The sequence below is a fragment of the Sebastes fasciatus genome, chromosome 8, assembly GCF_043250625.1.
Source record: "Sebastes fasciatus isolate fSebFas1 chromosome 8, fSebFas1.pri, whole genome shotgun sequence".
NCBI lineage: Eukaryota > Metazoa > Chordata > Actinopteri > Perciformes > Sebastidae > Sebastes > Sebastes fasciatus.
Window position 1 is genome coordinate 11,898,772 of NC_133802.1, and position 25,314 is coordinate 11,924,085.

The following is a 25,314-nucleotide window of genomic DNA, read 5'->3' on the forward strand; positions in this document are numbered from 1 at the left end:
CGTTTTGATAGTTTAACAGTATTTATAAAATGCTTAAACCTGCTTTATAATATAAAAGACATGAAAATCTCACTTTTTATAATACGGGACCTTTAAAGTGTGCAGAGAATATTTCAAGGCACTAAAAAAACAAATATACATGCAGCTCTTTAAAAAGTAGGCCTATATGGTGATGAAGTTATGTTTGGCAGCATGGGGACAGCCTCTAAAAAAAAATTGGGGCGGGTAATGCAATTTCATGCAATGACATCACTTTTCCTCAACCCAAAACACTAAACGCCGAGGCAGAGAGAAGAAAGCGGCTGCTGCTGCAGAAGGAGGACGCTGCAAAAATGAGCACAAGATAGACATATTTTAAAAGAAAAACTAGTGTATTTCTGTCTTTTATTAACCATGGAGAGGCAGCGTCGTCTTCGGCAGTTTCCAACCAAATGAGGTGAGTTTTGACCAGGAAAATGTCGTTTCATGTCCGCTTGGTCGAGAGATTAGCTGGAATACCGACAGAGGCTTTTGGCATGCTTTCATTGATTTAACAGCACCGGTGAAGTGAAGGTCTGAACGGATGTACAGCTAACTGAGGGTATCTGTCTTCAGCGTTAAACGCCCCGGTGTTTCCACCGTTTCTGTCTGCTTGTGGGGGAAAGGAAAGGGCGTAACAGCATCAGTAGTGTCGGAGGGGACTCATTTCGATGCAGGGTTTGGGGTTTTTTTTTTATTTGGAGGGCCTGTCCCAGGAAAAAAAATGTAATTTTTCGAAGCCTACGTTTTTTGTTTGACTGCATGAACATGCTAGCTTGTCGCAGATTTAGCCTCGTTTAAAGAGGTGAAACCTGAAAGAGGAACATGGAAAAGGAACTGGCACACGAGTCCTAACGGTATACTGTTTTATTTTTATCCTCACAATGATGCAGAAAAGAAGCATTTTTATGATTGAATTAAAACCCCACTATGTCAAACCTCCTGGCTGCGACTAGAGACAGTGAAACACACACAACCACCAGCTTTCTTAAATCAGCCAAATAATGAATGAATTAAGGTGTGAATGTGTCTGCAGCAGGGATGTAGTGGAGGATGAACCACCCTGGTTCATGTTATGTAAAGTTAGGATCATTTTAAAAGAGGATAAAACACATTAATCATAGTTTACCTTATCACTAGTCTTTAGGCATGCCAATTTAGTTTTACCAGCTGGTTTAAAGTCCCCCTCCACACCAAAATGTGCTAATTTGTGCATCATGTTTGAGCTTCATTGTGCAGAATCATGCTTTGGTAGAGTTTGATGCTAGAAGATTGTGTACTAAGGGAGGAAGTTGACATCTCAACTAGTTTGCATGCTGATTATGATCTAATATGCAACTTCCAGCACACATAAACTAGAATAGACTTTTCATTAAAGAGGGTCAGGTGTTGGGAAAGGAAAAACATGAACATATTCATAGATTCATAGATTTTTCAATGAGAGAGGAGAAGTACAGTATATCATTTAAAAAAATGTAAGAGTAAGGTTATTCAACTTTTGTGGGGAAAAAACACGACAGACTGAAAATGACTATCGATATATATTGTTATCAGATTTTTTTAAAACTCCCAAACATTGATATCAATAACAGCCTCAAAAACCCAGTATCGATCGGGCTGTAGCTGTAAACTCCACAAACTGAGAGGGAAAGGAAGTGAAGAGTCATTAGACAGATTTCTGTCCAAATGTAGAGCAAATTTTAATCAAATATCCAGCAAATTTGGCAAAAAAAGTGAATGAATGCACACGTAAATAAATGAGTACCATTTCAATTTCAAATGGTGGGAAAACAACATAGAAGTTTGGCATTTTCTGCGTTTCCACTCAGGTTTTTTTATGCACAAAATGTAAATGTGCATAAAAACAGGTGGATGGAGTTTGGTGTTAGTAGCACCAAACTTACTATTTTCATTATTGATGAATCATTTGATCTATGCAATGTAAGAAAACAGTGAAAAATGGTTATCACAGTTTCTGAAAGCCCAAGGTGACTTCTTTAAATTGCTTGTTTTGACTGACCAAACTTAATGATCCTATAAAATGGAGAAGAGCAGCAAATCCAACTAAGAGGCTTTAACTGGGGAATGTTTGGCATTTTTGTTAGAAAAATAATTGACTAGTAGTTTGAGCTTTAATTGGGGTGCTCCCCTCAAAGTAATGGGCTGGATTGGAGCCCATGTTGGCCAGTACAGAAACTTATTTGGAGCAGTATTGGCAGTGAGTACGTGTTATTGGATCATACTTTTAACAATGCTGCTTTTCAGTAGATGTGATACCCTCCACATTTTCTGAATGGCATTCTAATCACGAGGAGTGGATTGTTTCTTGTTTGTTTTCACATTGTGAAGGATTTAATTGGCCATAAAACACGTGCCAGTAATCTTAATAAGTTGTAAGGCCTATTTGGAGATTTAAAACATCTAAAATATTGCTGTGTAGCTATTACGGAGTCCTTTTGAAGGGGAAAACATCCACGCTTAATGATCTGTGTCTGTTGGTTTAAAGCCAGATATACGCTCATGCTGTTTTTCATTGTCTCATCGTCTTCTGAACAAAGACCAAACTTTAGGTCGAAAGAAATGAGGATGGAAGGATTGTTTGAACTCTGGCTGGCGTTCAGGCTGTAAAATATTTAAGTTTCGCTGAAGATCTCCTATGAAATGCTCGATGAATCTTTTAGTGTTTGCAGAAATGACGTATCCTCGTGCCTTTTCCAAATTGTATGTTGATGTAATGGTGCAGTTTGTTGTTTTTGGCAATTGCAGACAAATACAGTATATCATATAAGAAATCCATCCTAGACTTCATGGCGCAAAGACTCATCGAGACAGTGACCTCATGATTGGAACAAAGTGATTGGCTTGTTTCCTTAACAAGTTTGAGACGAGGGGATTCAATCGTCTTTTTAGCATTTGAGTGGTCATTCAGATAAAAGTTTGATCTTCTGAACTTAAAGATCCCATCCAGACATGTTTTAAAAGCTCCACTGATTGATCATTGCACTCCTGTAACATTGTTGGACTCAACAAAAAGGATCAAAATCGATGCAGCAGAACCAGAGACATAATGCATTCGTCTTCCTTGTCAAAACCTTCCGCCTACATTACCCAAAATGCACCTCAACTGCCGCCAGTGCAGTCTGAGATTTGAGTGTGCTACGCTAGTAGCGGCTAATGTATCCTCGAGTCTCTAGCCTGCTGCAGAGATGAAGAGCGGGGTACGGAGGTCTGGGAAGCTCACTGCTTTCTAAATCCACACCCACAGTTTTCTTTTTTTTTTAATTTTCTTCAGCCCAAACCAACAATTTGAGGCATCTGTAAACAGACTGTGATGTGTAAAATCGTTGGAGTTCCCGTATAATAAACGTAAAATAATAATTTATTTCTAATAAGTTTTTCCGCAAACAAAATTGCGCTTGAAGTGCAGGTGAGCGTGCCCCATTGGCTAGCTTACGGCCACCACTCTGCACTGCTCTCATACAGCAGTTATAGCTGATAACGCCATCCCAACAGACGGCGCCCTCAGGGAAGCTTAGCACCCACCCTCCGCATCCCCCTCAGGTAAACACCGTTAGCTCTGTCATCACTTTCTTTGTTGTTTGCACTGTTAGCGCTGTAAGCACCATTAGATGCGAGCCGCCGCCTCGCTGTCACCGTCACCATGTTGAGAGCCGTTGAGAGGCAATAGAAATGCTCACAATCCCGTATTTAGCACCTTTAAGGTGAACGTTCCTCCTTTAGGAGATGAATGTGAAATCAGTCTGTTAGCGTCAAACATCATCCTGCACAGTGAAGGTTAAACATCCAAGTGAAGATGTTTGGAGTGTGAGGAGACGTTAATAATCAACCACGAGGGCAGAAATTCAGCCGCGTAAATGTAAAGTTCACTCTGTTGATTGGCTGGAATTATTGCTTCTTTTTTTTGGCGGATGCATGTAACAGAAATAATTTAAACATGAGCTTAGGAGGCTGGGGAGGATTTAAGAATAAATGTGTCACATTTGGAACAATATTTGGTCAAGAACACGAGGACCCGGCGGCGCTGTGAACATTTTATCCTGAGGAATGACCTCAGAGCTTCAGATAAATCTGGTTCCACTCTCCGCCCGCTGCATTACATTTACGGCCTGTGTGCTCCATGTTTGAGCTCGATTGAAGTTTTTGTGAGGGGCTCTGTCCCAGCGCAACTTTGAGATTGCATATCCAAGCTGCGCCGCATTACATCATGAAGAGCCGAGCCAGTGACTTATTCAAGTGTAATGGGCAGTATAAGTGCTTGCTCGCTCTGTTCGCCTCTAATTGTTCACAGATGTTCTGCACGCCTTTGTGTCCCACATCTTGTTGCAGCCACAGACGGTGTTCAGACTTTATTATAAAGGGGAAACGTGGCATGGAGTAAGTGTTTAATTTGGCTGTTGGTCCTGCTAACTGGTTTTAGTTATTTATTAGGTGTTGCAGTCCAAGAAACATGCTTCAGTTGAAACGATAAGTCGAGCACTTGATCATAATTACACAATTAATCAAATCAGGTTTTTACCAACAAGCCTGATGACAAACAACGAGAGTCACAGAGGAAATGAAAGGAGGAAGTGCCATCACAAGCTATCTCTTCCTCATCTGTCAATTCAGGAAGCAGATTTTTACTGCAAACTGTCACTAAGTAACAAATAAAGCCGACTAATAATAGTTGATATCTTCGAAGAATTAATAGACAACTACTTTGATAATTGAGTAATCATTTTTCATTTCATTATCGTTTAATCATTCAGTCTATGAAATGCCACAAAAATGGCCATCACAAGTTCCCAGAGTCAAGTATGATGTCTTCAAATGCCTTGTTTTGTCCAACTAACAGTCTAAAACCCAAATATATAAAAATATACACAGTATGTTCACAGTGATATAAAACAGAGAAAAGCAGCAAATTCTCATATTGGAGAACCTGGAAACAGAATATTTAGCATTTTTCACTACATTTGCTTGAAAAATGGCTAAAACAATTAGTCGATTATCAAAATAGTTCCCTGTTGATCAGTAATTCAACTAGTTTCACGTCTACGCAGCAGCAGCTGTTGTGATACCATCTTGAGGCAAAAATGTGGGTTTTATAGAGCAAAAGACCTTACAGACTGTCAAGGTCAGTCCGTCTGTGAAATATCACTTTATTAGGTCGTAGTTCAGCCGTTTTACAGGGAGGAAAGAGCGACGGGACAGTAATTTAGTCAGTTTGAAGTCTGGTAGGGGTACGCAGACGGGTCAGAGCCTCCTGCAGTCGGCCTATCTCTCCAGTATCGACCCCCCCCCTCCCCTCCCTTCTGCATAAACGACCATGCTTTGAAGATAGGCGGCTGGGGCTGAGACCTCCTTATCAGCTATCAGAGTTTTATCACCCCGCTGTCTGATGCATGTATGCAGGTACTGTAGTTACCATGGTTATACACCAAAGGCACTTCTGTAGCCTGCATTAGCATCGCAAAATATTCATTAATTACCCCGCAGAGTCGGCGCGATACAGCAGAGCTCACAGCAGAGCTCACAGCAGGAGAGAAGACTGACAGAAAGGGAGCTCTGCACCATCATGACTGTTTACAATGCAGATATTTAGATCAAAGGGATATCATCTTCTGCGTTGTCTCTTCTGAGTCGAGCCACCTCAACTCGAGTGTTATCGTGATTATTTGCATGCAGAATATCAGCAGAAGAAGTCGGAACAACTCAAAAACGTCTTCTCCATCTTCACATGAACTGTGTCGGCTGCCCGCTGTGTCTGAAATATGCGTGATTGAATATGCCCGAGGAATCCTCATAGTATACCAGAGAGAGAGAGAGAGAGCAAAGAGCTCACACTCATTCAAAGCCCACCCTACAGAGGAATCTGTGGTCATGCAAACATTGAAGTTGGCAAAACACTGCTTTCACTGCTGCAGCTGCAACAAACATCCAATTCATCGGTCTGGCCAAAGAAAATATGGCTAGGAATTTTAGCTTTAATCAATTCAAGCAAACCGGGTCCCCACCACGTCCTGTTTGGCCAAAAAAGGATTAAACAGCCATAATTTTATACTGTGTTTATGTCGACACGATGTATTATATCCCACGCTCAGATTTATGACCTGTGATAACTCGGATTAAGACTGTATAGATAAAGAATAACAGCGACAGTGGGAGGTTATCATCTACATTCAGGCTGTCTTGTATCCTAACAGTGTTGCTTTGTGCACCCCTGCTGTTTATTTTCATTTGTCTTAAAATAAAGTTGTTATTGGGGAGCTTTATGCGCCCCCTCCCCCCAGCCCTCCAATCCCTAAACCCTCTCCCACAAGGTGCTTTAGTGAACTGCTCCTGCTTCAGTGTTTTCAAATTCTCACGAGCTTCCTGTTTCAAAACTCCAACCTATATGCCTTGAAAAACATCAGCGCTCTTCCCTGGGAGGTCGTGTTTGTCGGCGTGGTGGAGAGCAGATTGTTTTGAGGCTTAAATAAGGATCTCCATATATAACCCTCCATATTATCTCTGATTCTGTACAATAAATAGGTCTTCCTCTTGGCCAGACCTTGGGAAGAGGATGTGGATGATGAGTATGCCCGACTCCTGGTTGAGTTTGAGCCGCTGCGGCTGGTGGCCAGATGTGGAGACGCTGCCCATCGCCAAACCACTCACGCTCCTCCTATACCTTCTTTTATCTGATGTTCACATCATAAAGTTCAACTTAGTCTCTTTAACTCACCTGGCTTCAGGTAGTAGTGATTCTAACTGGGTTTGCTGATTCTGCTCATGAGTGAAGTACTCAGTGGTGGAAAGTAACTATTTACATTAAATCAAGTACTGTACTTAAGTACAATGTTGAGGTACTTGTACTTTACTTAAGAATATTTCCATTTTCTGCTACTTCATACTTCTACTCCACTACATTTCAGAGGCAAATATTGTACTTTTTGAAAATAATGTTTCTATTATTCTCAAGTCCCATCGAGGAACGGGAATCCTGTCGGGACTCTGGAATAAGAATAAACATTTTTTTTCTACTATACTAAACTAAAAATGTAAACTATAGTATCTCTGTTTTAAACGCAGAGTGGATACCTGGTTCTGTGTGTTTCCCACACAGAACATATCTCTGCAGCTCTTTGTAACTTTATATTGTAAACTCCATGTCAGGTTCTTGTCTGAATAGTGACTCCATTTTGCCAGTGAGCTAGGAGTGTACCGGAACACAGAGGTCACAGTTCGGTTCAAACCCCGGTTTACGAGTCACGGTTCAGTGTGAGTTCGGTACAGCGGGAAAAAAAACAAATGCATAAGAATGCGTTTCTTTTTAATTTATTTTGAATAGACAGTAGTGCAAGTGTCGAAGAAAGACACAATCCTTTTGCTGGGGACTGAGGCAGCATTTTGCCCACTGGCAAGTTTGCTAAACTATTGTCATGATAAAAAATAAGTAACATTTCAAATGCTTCTTCTTCAAACAGGTCACAAAAGGCTATAAAACTGAAAAGCATCTCTTGTGCTATGAAATTGAATATACACAATACTAAAATTAATAATAAAAACGTGTGCATTAGTAGGAGTGTTTTAATTAAATCCACCATGACTGTATTCAACATTCAAAGTACCCAAACAGTTATCATCCCTGGCACATATGGATGATGCCGTCGAATGTGCATTAGCATGTTGGATGTATTTCTGTTCTCATCCCGTACAGCGGTAGAGCAACACCAATACACCCGTATTGTCTTATACACAACTCTCTCTCCGTTGTTGTTGTTGTAGCTGACCGGTAACCTGCAGGCGGATCTTCTGGCTCCAGCGTTTCATTTGCGCCTGACCCGCACACCAATCAGTACATGTTGCTAAGGGGGAGCTGCTAGGGGGAACTCACGCTTTGGTTCCACATTACGTGCATCAATCTACTTACCATGTGTTATGCGTGCGGCTGCGTGCACCGGAACGTACCAAAACGGTTCGGGATGAATACATTAAACGTTACAGCCCTTCAGCGAGCTGATGGGTCAGTAGTCGGGCTGTTTTTACACGTTGATCCATGCAGCATAAGCTACCATGATGATCTACCCCTGTTACCATGGTGATAAAAGTGAGCCAGCGTCATGACACCAGAAAGCCCAAAAATAGTTGGATAACTCACTAATCTTGGTTTTGTGGTGCCTTTCTGTTTTACAGTGTGCTCATGCTACTATAGCAGCTCTATTAGACTGGACATGATGGCCTGGATTCACTTGTCTGGCTTCGTCACCAGCGTGTCTTGTTCAACCTCCACATATTTTCCAGGCATGTCAGGGTTCAGTAGTTTGGTGCGAATGTGACTCACTGAGGAGTCAGGTATTAAAGCCGTTTGCTGACACACACGGAAATGTAGTGTGCAGCTGGACAAAATGTCAGTCTGGTTCCACAGCTTGTGGTCTGGTTGGCGGGGGACGCCACCTCTCTATGGAGTATTTACGGTGGTATGAAACCTGCCTTTAATAGAAGCCGCGACAAATGGCTTTCATTACTGTGCTTTTATGATTGTAGAAATGAACTGGAGAGCATACTTTGAATCTTTTCACCTGTGAGGGATTTATGAATGTCACCGTATCTCTGGAGTGATAAAAGCAAAGTTACCTCTAAAATCATGAATAAGGCTGCAACTAATGATTATTTTCTTTGAGATTATTTTCTTAATGAATCGGTTAATTGTTTGGTCTATGAAGTATCAGATAATAATGAAAAGTGCCTCATTTTCACAATTTTTTAAAAGTTTATATTTTAGCTATATATACTAACCTGTACTTCAGATTTGATATTGTACATACATAGCTATTCGCCACTTGCATATCTAACCTGTCTATTAGGGGTGGGAGAAAAAATCTATACAGCATAGTATTGTGATATTTTGCGTGGCAATATTTTATCGATACACAGACGTCAAGTATCAAGTATGATCAGTCTTAAAGCTTGTCGGGAAGAACGCTAAATAACGCTCCAAAGTTATGTTAAAATTTTGTCGTGGAAAAACTGACATGGCCATTTTCAACGGGGTCCTTCGACCTCCGACCTCAAAATATGTGAATGAAAACTGAACAGAGTGAAAGCTGTATCTTATTAGATAAAACAGAGGTTGACAAACAGCCTAATTTTCATTGAAAAAAGGTAATAAATCGCAATATATCTTATCAGAATACTCAGCATAACGCAAAATGTTTAAAATTGCAATAAGATCTTAATGTGACTTAAGTATCGTAATAATATCGTATCGTGGGGCCTCTGATGATTCCCACCCCTGCTGCTTATATTTTTGCCATTGTGTATATTTTGGATTTGCACGCTTATTGATAGTTTATATTTGCACTCTTTCATACTTTTTTTCTGCAACTGCTGAACAACAACTTCCCTCAGGATAAACAAAAAGTTCTATATCTCATATTTAAATCACTTATTTTGTCCAACAAACAGTCCAAAACCTAAAGATATTCAATTTGATATCAGAGAAGGCAAAGAAATCCGGTAAATAGTCATATTTGAGAGGCTGCAATTAGTGATCTTTGGCATTTTTACTTAAAAAATGACTTGATTATCAAAATATCTGCCAATTAATTTCCTCTTGATCGATAAATCGTTTCAGCTCTACATGTCAAGGTAATTTCTACTGGCTGGGCACAAATAGCTAACATGGCTCCCAAAGCCACGGCTGATGGCTCACTGGCTTCAACTCCTGACTTCCTAATGAGGTCCGACTGAGCTGAGGCTTCATGCAAATTAACACAAGGGGCCTCCACCGACACCATCGCGGTGTTTATAGCCACGGCTTTAAACCCTGCACATCTCCTCTCCGAGGCCTGAGTGTCACATTTCTTGTTGGTGGATTAGCTCTCCATCCTCACATGGCGCTGTGGCCATCAGTGCCCATTAAACTGTCGGACCCTCAATGGAGGTTTGTACCCCTCGAGTCTGATTTACAACTCTAATTCAGAACTTTCCTGACAGTTCCCTCGCTTCAGCCGCCATCTGACCACAAACACGTAATGGTGGACCATCTGCTAACGGATCGTTGCTTTCTGTATCTTTTACTACGGCTGCCGGCAACTAACCATTAATATCACTATCTGTTAATCTGCCAGTTGTTTTCACAGCTAATTGTTTAGTCTATAAAATAGACAGTCAAAGAACCCCAAAATATTCAGTTTATTTTTTGTTACCAACATAAGCGCAAAGCAGAAAATCTTCATATTTATATGCAGTTAAATTCTCAATTATGCATCAAAAAAAGCTGGAACCAACCTTTTTTTTTATTTTTTAGATTTAAACATGGTTTAATCGAGCGCTTTACTTATTTACAATATTGATTTTTGTTTAATTGTTGGGGCTACAAATTCAATTGCTTGTTTTGTCTAAACAGTCCAAAACACAAAGATATTAGATTTTGAATTAGAATTGAGAAGCTTGAACTTGGTATTTGGTCTTTTTTTGCTTGAAAAATAACTAAAACAATTAATCGATTATCAAAATGCTGCTGATTATTTTTATGTTGATCGACAAATCAATTAATCAATTAGTGTTTCAACATTAGAAATTGCCCATTATAATTTCCCAGACCCCAATGTGACTTATTTAAATCGCTTGTTGTCTGACTGACAGTCCAAAACCCAAATATATTCAGTTTACAATCATTTATGAAATACAAAAAGCATTAAATCCTTTAAAGTGAAAAGCTAGAACCAGAGAATATTTTGCAAAAGATTAATCGTTGCCGGTTAATTTTCCATCTGGTTAATTGACTAATTGTTCCAGATCCCTTCTTTTTCTGTGGATGATATTATTCTTTATTTTTCGGGGGTTGAAGTATTTCCTTGTTGTCATCTTATGTAATCAGGACAAGAGGAGCTGCATGTGTTTAAAATAGAGGCGCGAGGTCCTGCTTTACATGATGTTTGCATTGAATTTGAAATCAGTCACATGTGCTGGTCCAGTCTGTCTGTAGGAGAAGTTCTTTCCACTTAGTTTCCAGGCAACTTTCCCTCCATTAAGAGACACCTTTTATTGCCCCTTGACTCTCTTTATGTCCACCACATTACCGAGTCGAGTTTTTTGACTTGGGGAAGATCCTCACTTGAGGGGAAAGTGGATGTCTGAGGGAGGTGACAATAAGGCTTTTATGTGGAGAGTTATCCTCATTTCCTTGTGTTTGCTCCAGGGGACCATGTGACCGGCTCTCATTCAGGTCATGTCGGCCTGTTCAGCCTTTTAGAAGGAAACTAGTCCCTCAATGTCCCATTCATGCCATACAGATGTCTGTGTGCGTTAATGTCTGACACAGCAGAGGTATGACGATCCCGCGACAGTCCTCCATTCAAGTGTTGTGTTGGTTGACTGTTGTTGTGCTGCTATGTGACGTCTGCACTGGCCACAACAACACAGATTCCTCCATTTGGTTATTAAACGATAAGTTCATATTTTTTTAAGTCTGTCTTTAAAGCAACAGTGTTTAGCATTTCGGGAGATCTATTAGCAGAAATTGAATATGATATTCATAACTATGTTTTCATTAGTGTATATTCACCTGAAACTAAGAATCGTTGTGTTTTCGTTAGCTTAGAATGAGCTTTTCATATCTACATAGGGAGCGGGTCCTCTTCACGGAGTCCTCCATGTTTTCTACAGTAGCCCAGAACGGACAAACCAAACACTGCAAACTGAGAGCCTTTCGTGTTTTTATGTTACCTGAAGGCCACCGTAGTTCCCTGACACGCTTGTGAAACTGCAGTAACGTGAGCCGCAGAGTGCAAAACTGTAGTACCGCCAGTCGTTGTCATTATGGTAAGGATGGTTTTGCACTCAGCGGCTCACGTTACTGCAGTCTTGGAACAGGAGGAGTGAGCGGAGGGGTTACTTGGTTGGTTGCAGTCTGCAACCACACTAGATGCCACCAAATCCTAGTAAACACTGCCCCTTTAAAACAATACTGAAATGCCGTTATGAAAATGAAGAAACTGTCTTTGCTTGCTGTAATAATTCCTGTCTGTTTCCAGAGTTTAACGCTCATTTTCAATTTGCATTTTGCGGGGGAAAAGTTACATGAAGCATGTGACTTAAACGTCAGTCAAGCTTCCACTGAGGAGATGAAAAACATCACAACATTTCAGGAGATTGCATGAAACAAACATAAGTGCCATATTTTCATGACATTTTGACTAGAGCTCTTTTAATTACATCATCTCGTTGTGTCCTCTTCTTCTGCAAAGGTCTAATAGCACTCGACTGAAGTATATTGGCGCCACCAACTGTTAATCTCGATGAACCCAATTCCTAATATTCAAAGGACAGCAGAGGAAGTAGAGGATTTTCTTTTGCAGATTTTCTGGAAACTGTTAAAATGAGTGCTTAATTTGTATGGAAACCAGGCTAGTAAAGATAGCTGGGTATTAAAAGACCCCCCCCTAACAGGCTTTCAGTGGAAGACATGGGGGACAAAATCCACAGTCCTGGTTGTGTGCAAAAATATCTTACATTTCTACTAACAAGTCAAGTCAATTTAGCCCAATATCACAACTTTGCCTCAAGGGGCTTTACAATCTATACAGCATAAAACACCCTCTGTTCTTATAGCCCCTTGATTCAGATGAGGGAAAGCTCCCCTCAAAACAACGTTTAACAAGGAAGAAAACAGAAGAAACCTCAGGAATAGCAACTGAGGAGGGAGCCCTCTCCCAGAAAAAAACAGATTGAGTTTAAAAGTTAGTCTTTTTAGTACGAAAGTCCCTCTTTGTGTTTCCCTGCACTAGTAAAGTTTCCATCCAAATTTAGCACAAAATTTATACGAATTTCCAGAAAATTTGCAAAAGAAAATGCAATTTCATGCACTTCTCAATGCGAATATTAGGAGTTAACAGTTGGTGGAGCTAGTTCTCCGGTTGGTGCTGTTGAAGCATTGCAGAAGAAAATGAAAGAACACCGGTTAAACCTGAAACTTACAAAAAGATGTGGAAAAGATAATGGAAACAGAAGTATTATCAGCAAAATGTACTCTTAAGTATCAAAAATAAAAGTACTTATTATGCAGAATGGCTCATTTTGTTATAGAATAGTAATATAATCAGTTTTTATCACTAATAAATACATGTAAGAGCATTGTAATGTTGTAGTTTGGCAATTTTAGATTAGATTTTTTTATACTACTGGGTAGATTATAGTATAGTACTTTAGTATCACATAAATGTAATGGAGGAAAAGTACAATATTTCCCTCTGAAATGTGGTGGAGTAGAGGTATAGCACTCAAGTAAAGTATGAGTACATGTACTTAGTTTGTTCTTCATCTCTTATGTTGTTGGCACATAATGGGATCTTTTAATAACCGGTGTAAACAGGATGAATGATTACAGCAAGTAAACACTGACTCATTGTTCGCACCTGACTGTTTGCTTATCTTTTAAAACCAGTTTTAATTGAAGCGGTGATGTTCACATGCAGGTTCTCTGTGTTTTCCAGCCACTAGGTGGACACAGATTAGAGGCATGGCGATGAGGACAGACTGGGCCATATGTGTTCAGTAATAAGAGGATAAATCCTCCCTGGACACAAGCTCTTTTGATCTGGGTGATTTTTGATGTGAAGCTCAGCGTCTGTCGTGTGTTTTTTTTCTTCTTTGAAGTTGTTCAGTCTTCATGACCTGTGCAGTATTTTGACTTTGGGGTTTCCCCCTGATTTTCCATATTGTATTTATCAGTGCCTTTTTTTGTTTCCAAGCATAGCTCTCCTTCTCTCATTACAGCAAACTTCCTCCTTCAGTTTATCACAAACAAACAGTCAAAATCACCAAATTTGGAGATGCACGGTTCTCACTGGACAGGAAGGAGCTGTAAAGTAACGACAGCTGTCAGAACAATGTAGTACAAAGTACAATACATGTAATGGAGTAGAAGTATAATGGAAATACTCAAACTACAAGTACCTCTGTACGTAAGTCTGCTGTGAATCTGGGACAAGTTGTATACTCCCCAAACTGGCTAGACTGTTTTGGGCAGATCTGATTGACAATAGCTTGAAACAACTGATATTCATGTGAGCACCCTGGGGCGCTTGATTTAGACTATAGGAAGTCTGTTGGGGGGGCAAAGTCGATTCAGGTCAGGTCTCTTGTCGACTCAATTAGGGTCAAATTGAAAAAGCTCAACTCTGAAATGAGAACATATAGATCTGCTTTTTTAACAGAATAGTTTGCAGAGGCAGTCGTTGGGATGTTTTGTCTTCCGTTATTACTTTATCGTATTATCCTCCCACATTCTAGTCACGAAACCCGTGTTTTCCTCCTCCTGCTGTTGTTGTTGCCTTGGCGCCCAGTCATTTTGTCATCAGACTTGGTTTGGTGTGTCTGGTATGTCTGAGCATGATGTGGCTTCATTAACAAGGAGAGCAGATGAGTCACACGGGGGAAAACCTGCAGAGATGAACCACACTGAGACACTCGTTTAGAAAGACTTCATGCTGCTGACCAGTTGAAACATGCTGCTGCTGTGATATTCATTCACAAACAGTCATCTCTGTATGTGAGAGAGTAACTGTAGAGTTGAAACCAAGTGTTGGTTAATCGATTGGTTGATTGACGAGTTTTTTTTTTTAAACCAAATGTTAAATATCTCTTGTTCCAGCTTCTCAGATGTAAAGATAATGTTAATCATATATGATTGTAAACTAAATATCTTTGTGTTTTGGGCTGTTGGTTGGACAAAACAAGCTATCTGAATAAGTCACATTGGGCACTTTTCTAAAGTTGAAATGGTTAGTTGATAATCTGCAACCGTTGGATAATCGATTAATCACTGAAGTAAATATTAGTAATATTCACTCATTTCAGGTTCTCAATTGTGATGCTTTTTTATGTGATAGTAAATTGAGTATCTTTGGGGTTTTTGGACTATTGGGTGAACAAAACAAGCTCTTAAAAGAGGTTTTATTCACTATTTTCCGACATTGTATGAGCCAAACAATGAATCAATTAATCCACAAAATAATCAGCAGATTAATCTACGGCTACAACTAACGATTATTTTCAGTTTTTATTGAAGTGTCATTTATTTTCTCAATAAATCGATTAATTGTCTATAAAATGTATTTGTGACATTTTTTTACTAAATTGTGAAAGATGCCTGCAATAACAGTCCAAAACCCCCAAATATTCAGCTTATAAACGGATATGACAAAGAAGAACAACAAATATCACGGTCGAGAAGCTTTAACCAGAATTATAATTTTTGGAATTATTGCTTGAAAATAGCTTAAGTATTTTGTAGTATTTAATTTTCTGTCGATTGACAAATCAATTAATCGACTAATGGTTGCTGCTTTAGATTGATTGATAATGAAGATACTTATTTGAAATAACTTTGTAAAGCAAAGATGCCAAAGATACATTCACTGGTTTCAGCTTCTTAAAAGTGACGATTTTTGCTTTTCACTTATGTCGCCATGACCAGACCAATACTGGATGTTTGAGCCCGATACTGATATTTATGTCTTCAAACATGAATACATAATGTAAACAAACAATATTGATACGTGATCTAGTCGTGATCTTGATCTTTTATATTAGATTTTTTGTTTTTTTTAGTTTGTGACATTTTACAGTTTGAAAATCCACTTGTCAGCGCCCTCTGGAGGACAAACTGCCACGGTGTCACTTTTTTAAATGACCTGAAACCAGCCAATATCCACTGATATAGATATTTCTGCAATGAGTTAATATGGGCCGATATATTGGTGTAGCTCTACTTGTCACATATGATGAGACAATTCAATAACTTTGGTTTTAAAAAATAGTCAATTTTTCACTATTTCTTTGACATTTTATACCAAATGATGAATTGATGACAGAAATGATGATATTAGTGGCATCCCTATACCTCCTGTGACTTCTCTGTTCCTCAGCGCGGTCTCACAGGACTCAGTCCAACACTTATCACCGCTGTGATTGAGAAAGACAATCCTCTTAGCACAGAGCCTGTTTTCTTTCTAGGGCACTGAATGACTCTTTGCAGAAGTCCTGTCAGTTCAGCCTGCCTGTCGGATATCCTCTCTCTGTTAAGTTCCTTTGTCCGCTACATGCTAGGGTCTCTTTTGAAACACAACCCCCCTCTCCACCTCTTTATGGGCCTGAGCCGGCAGCTGCAGGGTTAATATTTAGCAGCAGCGGCAACAGCAGCAGCAGCAGAGAGGCAGGAGTTGTAGGAGGAGGAGGAGGAGGAGGAGGAGGGGAGAAGGAGAGCGGCAGAGAGGTGGGGGCTGGTCCACAGCTGTTGTAGTAGGCAGGGTCTATTGGGGTAGGAAGCTTGCCTCACTCGCCCTGGAACAATGGGAGACATGGCAGCCTCTGCAGACAGCACAGACACACACACAATGCACATGCCCAAGGACAGGCCTTTTTCTAGCTGAAACGCAGAGGAAACCGGCTTCCTCGCCACACTAGCAGGGTGACGGCACTTCTAACAGGGATGAAAATAATCTCCTCCGCAGCCGGAAAACAGAAATGTAAGGTAGTGGCCTTTCTGTCGCTCTCTTTTTTTTTTTTTTCCTCTTCTCCTTCTGGTGCCTTTCGTTCTGCTGTGAGGAGATCTGTGGATGCGCTGACTGGATGACTGTGAAGGCAGCAGGAGGAAGGTGAGGTGACCCAAAACTAGACTTGATGGAGCGGGGATTTTTGTAAATATGTGATTCAGCTGACATGATGTTTTCCGGGCTTCTCGCTGTGTCTTCCTGTTGTGACGGCGTCTCTGTGTCACGCAGATTTTTACTTGTATGAGATTTAAGTGATGTGACAGAGAGGGAGCACATGTTTTGTGAGGTTTTATGGTGTTGACTTGACATGAATGGACTTGATGACTCTTAAGGGCAGGTCTGATTTGGTGTGTGTGTGTGTGTGTTTAGGTTAGCTCTGATTTCAGGAGCTCTGTTACTACACAGAGTGTCGTTTTGATTTTGGCCGAACCAACCCTGAATGTCGGATTGTTTTGGTCGCAGCGAACAAAGTGTCATAAATCTGCCAAATGTGTACAGCAGTGGTGGATAGCGCAGCCTAAATGTTGTTTGTGATTGATGAAACAAAAACACAGTGTGTGTTGTATCAGAGATGGAGGAGCCCGTGATGCGCTTCCTCCCTGGGTGTGGAGGTCTCCTGGCACAGATATTAAGAAGCATCCCTGCGATCAGTTTGATTGCTCTCAGCCATACATGGCGCACATCCAACCTTTCAGGCCCTTTTGGGAAAGAGAGCTTCCCCTCCTCCATCCTCCCCCACCCCCTCTCCGCCGCCTCCGCTCCCTCATCCCAAATATTGCTTGTGTGCGATTCGTCTCGGTTCTTATAGCCAAACATCAGACAGGAAGCAGCACCGAGGGAGCTCCCCCTGCCTGATTCCGTCTCACCCGCATCCCTCCTCCTCTTTGATATATTTATCTGTATTAATGATGCAGACAATCGCGTGGTAATGGTGTGTCTGCAAAAAAAAAAGGCGACTTTGGCCTACATTTTCAGTCTTCCCCTCGATCTTGTTTAATTCCACCATGTGAGGATTTAGGTTTTTGTCACATTGTTTACATCTCCCGCCTACACAGTTTGTCTACACAGCAAGAACTTCAATCTGCCTTCCCCAGATTGGCAGATGGAAAGGGTGGTGTTTGACATATCCTGAGACGGCCTTGCCTATGCCAAATCCCCAAGAGTGCGACTGACATGATTTAAGGAGCTTTTGTGCATTTCTTCTCTCTGCTTCGGCTCAGTCGCCTTTGAAATTGTTTTTTTTTCTCCCTGCCCTCATTCCTTGAATCTCATCTCCTCCTCCTCTTCTGCAGCATCTCACCAAACCTCTTTGAAAAATTTGCTTTACTCTATATTTCATCATTTTCTCAGCGTCCAGCCGTCGAAAATCAAAGTCCGTCCTCGGTAAATAAATACTGGTGATGTGCAATCGTCGAGGTCTCTCGGGCTTTTTTACTTTTGAGCTCTGTGATCTGCCGTCTTTGTGATCTCGCTCTCATGACACGGATCGCAGATCGCGGCCTGCTTCTCTTCCCGGGACCAGGTGTACCGAGGAGGACTCTGCTCGACCAGCTGATCTGCTCTTGCTCTATTAAAACCCAGATTGAGAGGGCAGATGCTCAACACCGCTAATCCCCTTTCAGTTTGACAAGATCTAAAAGGATCAGGCCGCGTTACCCTTTTGGAAATGAAGAGTTACTGTTGCAGCTCGGCGTCTAAACATATCTGTCGAAGGAAGAGACGCCGCAGACGGAGTGTCCCATTTAGTTTTTTTAAAAGAAACCTTTGTAGAATGTGAACATAATTAACAAGGGACTCTGTTAATGGGGAATCCCACATCAGACTGGAAAATCATTGTGTGGCACTCAATGTGTAAAGTCCTGCGTTATCAGAAAGACATAAAAGGGGAGTTCTTAAACGCTGTGTCTGCTGAATTATTCATCCATCTTTCTTTCATTACACTTTACAATGACTCAGAGATGAAAGGGAAGACGAGAGGAGGAGAGCGAGAGGGAGGGGTGGAGGCTTGTGGTCTTGGCATGGCTGGCGTCTGCCGAGCGCTGGTATCTCCCGAGGGCAATGCAGCGTCTTCCTCTCCTCCCGGTTTCCTGTTCGCTCGCAGATCGGAGGAAAGCTGCAGCCTTTGCCCTCCACATAACGGAGGTGACATTGGTCTCAACCCCCCCTCTGACGACCCCCAAACTCTTCAAGATCTCATGACAGACAAATCTTGTGGTTTTGTCTTATGATTTCAAGACACAAATAGGATTGGCAGAGATGTCAGGATGTTTTGTTTTTTTAATCAGAAAGCCCGATGAAGAATGAAGGAGGCTGAGATTTTAATCATTAAAATGTGTCCTTGTGTTTTCTCTCCCTCAGCTCCTTGCTTTTGTTGTTGGGAGACAGAGGTGCCTGACAGGAGACTGACTCCTCTTCAAGGATCATAACAAGAGCTGAAACCGCAGGTGAGTGTCTTCATTATGTAGACTACAGTAATGTATCAGTTCTCTAGAGCTACAACTAACAATTGTTTTGGTTGTCTATTAATCTGCAGATTTACTCTTTGGTCTATAAAATGTTGGCGAGAAAGTGGAAAAAGCCCTTCACAATAACCCAGAGGAAGGTGATGATTGGTTTAGGGCTGCAACTAATAATTGTTTTCATTCTTGATTCATCTGCCGGTTGTTCTCTTGATCGATCAATCATTCGTTTAGTCCAAAAAATGTCAGACGGAAGTGAAAAATGCCCTCAACGTTTCCCGGAGTCCAAGTGGCGTCTTCAAATTGCTTGTGTTGTCCAAAACCCAAGATATTAAATTCACAATGATATAAATAAGAGAAAAAGCAGCAAATCTTCACATTTGAGAAGCTGGAACCAGAGAATGTTTCAAAATCCGTCTATTATCTGTAACCGCTTATCCTATTCAGGGTCGCGGGGGGGGGGGGGGGGGCTAGAGCCGATCTCAGCTGACATTGGGTGAAGGCGGGGTACACCCTGGACAGGTCGCCAGACTATCACAGGGCTGACACATAGAGACAGACAACCATTCACACTCACATTCACACCTACGGGCAATTTGGAGTCATGTTTCAAAATGACTGAAACAATGAATCTAAATCTAAATTGCTTGCTTTGTCCGACTTCAAGTTCGAAACCCCGAACATACTCAGAAAAGCAGCAAGTTGTCACAAAAATGATAAATCAATTGGTTAATCCATGATGAAGCTTTCAATTTGCTTTTGTCCGACCAAAATATGTTCATTTCACTGTTTTATATGTCAAAGACAAACAAAAGAAAAGGTGGACTATCAAAATAGTTGCAGATTAATTTCCTGTAAGTTTTTTTGATTCATCTTTTAATGTCAGAGATAAGTGAATAAGTGAATATGCCCATCGAAGCTTCCAAGAGCCCAAATGTGACCTCTTCAAATCTCTTGTTTTGTTCAACAAACAGTCCAAAACGTAATGATATTTAGTTTACAGTGATGTGAAACAGAGAAAAGCAGCAAATACTCACATCTGAGGAGCTAGAACCAGAGAATGTTTTGGCATCTTCGTAAATCACCTAATCGAATAATCAACGAAATGTTTCTGCTCTAAATTGATTGTAAAGCAGCAAATTGTTAAAACTGACAAGCTGGAGAACTTGGGGATCTTTAATTGAAAAATACTTACTTACCAAAGTAGTAGTCAACTATGATTAATCGTCTCAGTGTTTTATTTTGTTAGTTATTGACAGAATGTGGAGCAGCTTGTTGTAAAAAATCAGCTTCCTGAATTGACTTAGCTGAAGAAGAATTGATTGTTGACTTGCTTTTCCTCTGTCTCTGCTTGTTTGTCAGCAGGCTTGTTGGTAAATGCTTTCTGGCTTGGTGATAAAACACCCATGAAAACTTAAACCGACATTTGCACAAGTCGCTGCGGGCTAATTTGTTTAAAGGACACGTTGCATATTTATTTACAGCATATGACACGTAAGTTTTCCTCTGGTGTCACGTTGCACTTTATTTGTTTGCTGATGAATGCTCACCAGTGTCCCCTCAGCTCACATTCTTCATGTACAGGTATCCATTTGAGAACAAAAGCAGCACATGCTCTCTTGGCTCAGAGGCGAACACATGATCCCCTCTTGTGTTGTTCAGTGATTGGACCTTTAAGCTGCGAGCGCTGAGCCTCGCTGCTCTTTGTTTACACTTGGCAATGTCGCGTTGAATGGCTGTTTTTTTTAGGCTGGATTTTCAAGAACAAAACAAAAAGCTCTGCGCTGACTTTGACCTCAAGTCTTATCTGTTCACTATTTGTCTTCCTCCTTTTTCCTTTTTATCATCTATTATGGCGTCTTTTCTTTTATTTGCTGCTATATTTCTTTATTTTTATATAGTCGCAGTAAACAAAACAAAATGTTTTATGGCTCGATCATTGCAGATAGAACCAACTTGATTGTTATGTTTGTTACTGGGCAGCATCCATTACACTTGCCCTTCACCTGTGATGGTATCTCATCAGTAGGGCTGCAACTAAGGATTAGTTTCATTATTTACTAAACTGATGATTATTTTCTCAATTAATGGATTAATCGTTTGTTCTGTTAATAACTGTCAGAAAATTGAGAAAAATGATCCCACATTCCAAGATAACGTCTCCAACAGTCCAAAACTCATAATATTCAGTGTTTTATCATATATCACAAAGAAAAACATAAAATCTTCACATTTGAGAAGCTGAAACCAGCAAATGTTTGGCATTTTTGTTTCTTGAAAAATTACTAAAATTGTTATTTAAATCGTAGCAAATTCATTTTCTGTCTAGTTCATTAATTGATTAGTCAATAATCTTTGAAGTTCTACCCACAAGGCCATTTGTTTATTGCTATATAGTTTTCTTATCCAAATCATTTGTCTCTTTATCTTCAATTTTGTTTTTTGATGAAACACTTTTATTAGTTTTTATTATATATTTGATCTCAAATTTGCAATATTTTCCCCACTGTGTGTTTTAAAGTGACTCTTCCATGACGTTTGGGGACTTTTAAGAGACAGGTTTAAAGACCTGAAATGTGGTAAAAATGGTGCAGCAGAGGCTGAGATATCCTGCCATTTAGTCTCTAGTGTGGGGTCAAAAACGCTGGATCCTACATTTCCCATAATGTAAATGGATAGTGACTTACTGTAGAACCTCCCTGCTCCCAACACTTCTTTTGAACTTTACACCTCCAGTTTGTAACGCAGACTTTGTGTTAAATATCTCGAGCCCAAACTGCGGTAACCCCCTGATGACATCATAGTGACCTCATCATGACAGCATCAGACTTTTCACGGTAGTAAATTAATCTCCAAACAAATATAAGGACATTTTGTTTTTTCAATGATGAATAGCTCGTGGTAATGTATATAGATGTCCTGTGAATATTGCATCGTTACATACTTTAGGATGAAGGGCTTTCAACAGAGTATTTTCACAGCGTGGTTTTAGTACTTTTACTTGAGTAAAGGACCTGAATACTTGCTCCACCACTCAGCAGATCAGTGAGCTGAGCAGCAGCAGCATTAACTCTCTTTGCATTCCCCCCGTGGCTTCTCTCTGACAGCAGCAGCGGCTGTAAGTCTGCCAGCAGAGCTCTGTGGAAGGAGCTCCCTGGCACTGCAGCCCCACTGGGACGTATTGACCCTCTCCTCTGCCCCGTCAATGAGCCTCTGTGTGCTCAGTCACTGGCTCCCAATGCACCACCACGATTACAATACTGCAGTTTACAAAGCAGCCGGCAGCTCCCTCTCTCTCTTTCTCTCGGCCTTGTAAATTCAGACATTAAGACTTGTAAGTGCCGTACATTCGAGATAAGAAGGCATTTAAGACGAGATGTAAAAGATACCAAGATTATAAAAAAAAAGACATATAGATTAGAGGTACAACGCTTAGTCGATGTCACAAAAATATCAAACTTCAAATGTCACACAAATAGATGTGACAATTTGATGCTTTTCTTTGTGATGAATGATAATACATTTTTGAGTTTTAGTTTGAGTTGGTTGGGCAAAACTAATAATTTGAAGACATCATCTTGGACTCTGGGAAGTTATAACGGGCATTTTTCACAATTTTTTGTGAGGGGTGGGGGAAAAAAATCTACACAGCATAGTATCGCGATATTTTAAATTATATAATAGTAACCTCTTTAACGATCCTATTCTGTATTTCAGATGTTGTAGCAGGCTCAGTCTAAAAGCTAGAGTGAAGGTACTGGTATATGAAACTAGAAAAACCTAAGGAATTGATTGGTACCGACCATGTTCATGTTATCACCATGTTAGCTTGTTGGGATGAACGCTAAATAATGCTCCATATTTACACTAAATTTTGGTGAGGAAAAACTGGAATGACCATTTTCAAAGGGGTCCCTTGACCTCTGACCTCAAGACATGTGAATGAGGCTCTGAGATGAACAGAGTGAAAACAGATTAGATGAAACAGATGTTGACAAACTCCATAATTTGCAGTTGATAAAAGGCAATAAATCACTATATCTTATTGCAATACTCTGCAAAATGTTTAAAATCGCAACAAGATCGTATCATGATAACATCGTATGGCGGGGCTTCTGATAATTCCTACCCCTAATTTTTGGACATTTTATAGACAAGATGATTAATCAAGGAAATAATTTACACAATTGATAATGAAAATAAGCATTAGATCAAACTACACCCACACAGTCCCGATGAAGCAGATTAGCTCAGTTTTGAGTGTTAAATACTTTGGTATAATACCAGAGGATGCTTTTTTTCCCAAACTTGCACATTTATTAATGAGTATTTAATGTTATAGAGATATATTAAAATTTGAAACCATATTTTCAAGAGCTTTAAGGAAAGGAAAATGTATTTGTGTTTCATCTTCCAACAAGGAAATTTAAAGTGCTTTATATAGGACATAAAAGGACAAGATATAAAAGAAACACAAGACAATATAAAGACTAAAATAAGATTTAAAAACAATAAAATAAGATTTAAAAAAATAAGCTCAAATGGAAAAAAACAGATAAAACAAGATAATAAAGATTAAAGTGTGACTAAATACTCCCACATTTAGAAAAGTCTAAGTTTTCTGGGAGTTTGTTCCACATGTGTGCTGCGTTAAAACTAAGTAGATCAAACAGAAAATAAATTGGCGTCTATTTTGATCATGGATTATTAATCATTTGTCATTTTTTAAGCAAAGATGTGAATCATTCTCTGGTTGCAGCTTCCCTAATGTGAGGATTTAATGAATATTTTGGTTGTCAGCCTGTTGGTCAGACAAAACAAGACATCTGAAGACGTCACCTTGTGCTAAATGAACTACTTGGAAAACCAAGATGGACATTTTTCACTGTTTTCTGACGTTTTACAGACTAAATGATTAATTGAGTAAAAACAATTGGCAGATTAATCAACAATTAAAATAATCATTAGTTGCAGTATTTTCTCCCTAATACGTTTCAGTGTTTTATAAACCAACAGTATTTAAAATTCTTTGCCATATAGGAAGCCTGTGCAAAGATCTGAGCACTGGACTGATTGTGTGACTAATAATGACTGAACCCCTTCATGTTCTTTCATCATTTGATTGTCTCTTTGTTGGGATATCAATAGGTCTTACATCCAGCACTGGTTTTAAGCCTGTTGGATTCTGGATAAATGGGACACAAGTTGTTTTAAGAGATGCTTCTCTCTGGTGGCATTTTCAGTGAAGCTTGTGACGTTAACTGTGCACATCAAAAAGAAACCGCAGCAGCAGAACCACATTTTCATGTTTATATTTAGCTGCACTTTTGTTTCTTTTGCTCCACGCTGTAATTTCTATGTGAATGTTCTCACAGAGAGATGTGAGCCTGTATCTAGGCCCTGCTGCCCCGAGCTTTAATGTGCATTAGTGAAGAGAAAAGCTGGTATTTATAACCGCTCGGTATCCAAGGTCAAACGGACGGCTAATAATCCGCTTCCGTTCTTAGATGGGCTGCATTGATCAGCCCTCCATTATACGTGTAGATTTGGCTGCATTCAGTCAATCACAGCTCAATAAGCGCCCTGCTCTTTGGATGGTGCTGCTTAGGTTTGTCAGTCGGGCTTCACAATCCACAGTGATGTTCAATAATCTTCCTGTAAACGCTTTGCAAACAGCTCCAGTTACACAAGGCCAGCACGACTCTACTGATCTCTTATGAAACTATTGAACATTTCCCAGTATTGGCTTTTATACTCTCTGCATGTTTGATACCAGTGCCAATAATCTGAGTGCCTGTACCAAAGACAACATGATGCATTAAGGCTACAACTAAATCTTATTTTAATAATTGATTAATCTGCTGATTATCTTTTGGTTTATAATACATCAAAAAAACTGAACATTTTTCAAATGCCCAATGTGTCTTCAAATGTCTTGTTTTGTCAGAGCAACAATCTACGGCCCAAATATATTCAGTTAACTGTAATAATGACATGGCATAAAAAATGGTTTGGCACTTTTGCTTAAAAAAGACTTAAATGATTAATGGAATTTAAAGGATAAGGCTGTTGTTCTGTATTTTCATTATTGTCAACAAATCCAATGTATTAGTCTGTTTCTCAATACTTTCCAACTTCCCCTAAGATCATTCATCCCTGCTGAAGACATAAATCATTTAAGCGGCTATAATCAATATTTTTATCCTAACAATGGATCACATGACTTCTTGTATGTGAAAGGAATCACTTGTATTGATGAAACCAAAGACAATTATCACCCGTCTCTTCTGTTC

The 25,314-nt window shown here is 39.9% G+C and overlaps 1 protein-coding gene across 6 annotated transcripts in view; it reads left to right on the plus strand.

Annotated features, from left to right (window-relative positions):
- Nucleotides 1–241: 241 nt before the first annotated feature.
- Nucleotides 242–25,314, plus strand: part of nckap5l (NCK-associated protein 5-like) — a 46,558-nt gene continuing 21,485 nt past the window's right edge. For 2 of the 6 annotated variants that reach the window (XM_074643358.1, XM_074643359.1), the window contains exons 1-2: nt 242–436; nt 18,921–19,006. The gene's annotated coding sequence lies outside the window, so the exon portion shown is untranslated. Of the gene's footprint in view, nt 437–555; nt 876–16,250; nt 16,665–18,920; nt 19,007–25,314 lie in introns of those variants that run through there. The other 4 variants (XM_074643355.1, XM_074643357.1, XM_074643354.1 and 1 more) reach the window with 4 other exon arrangements.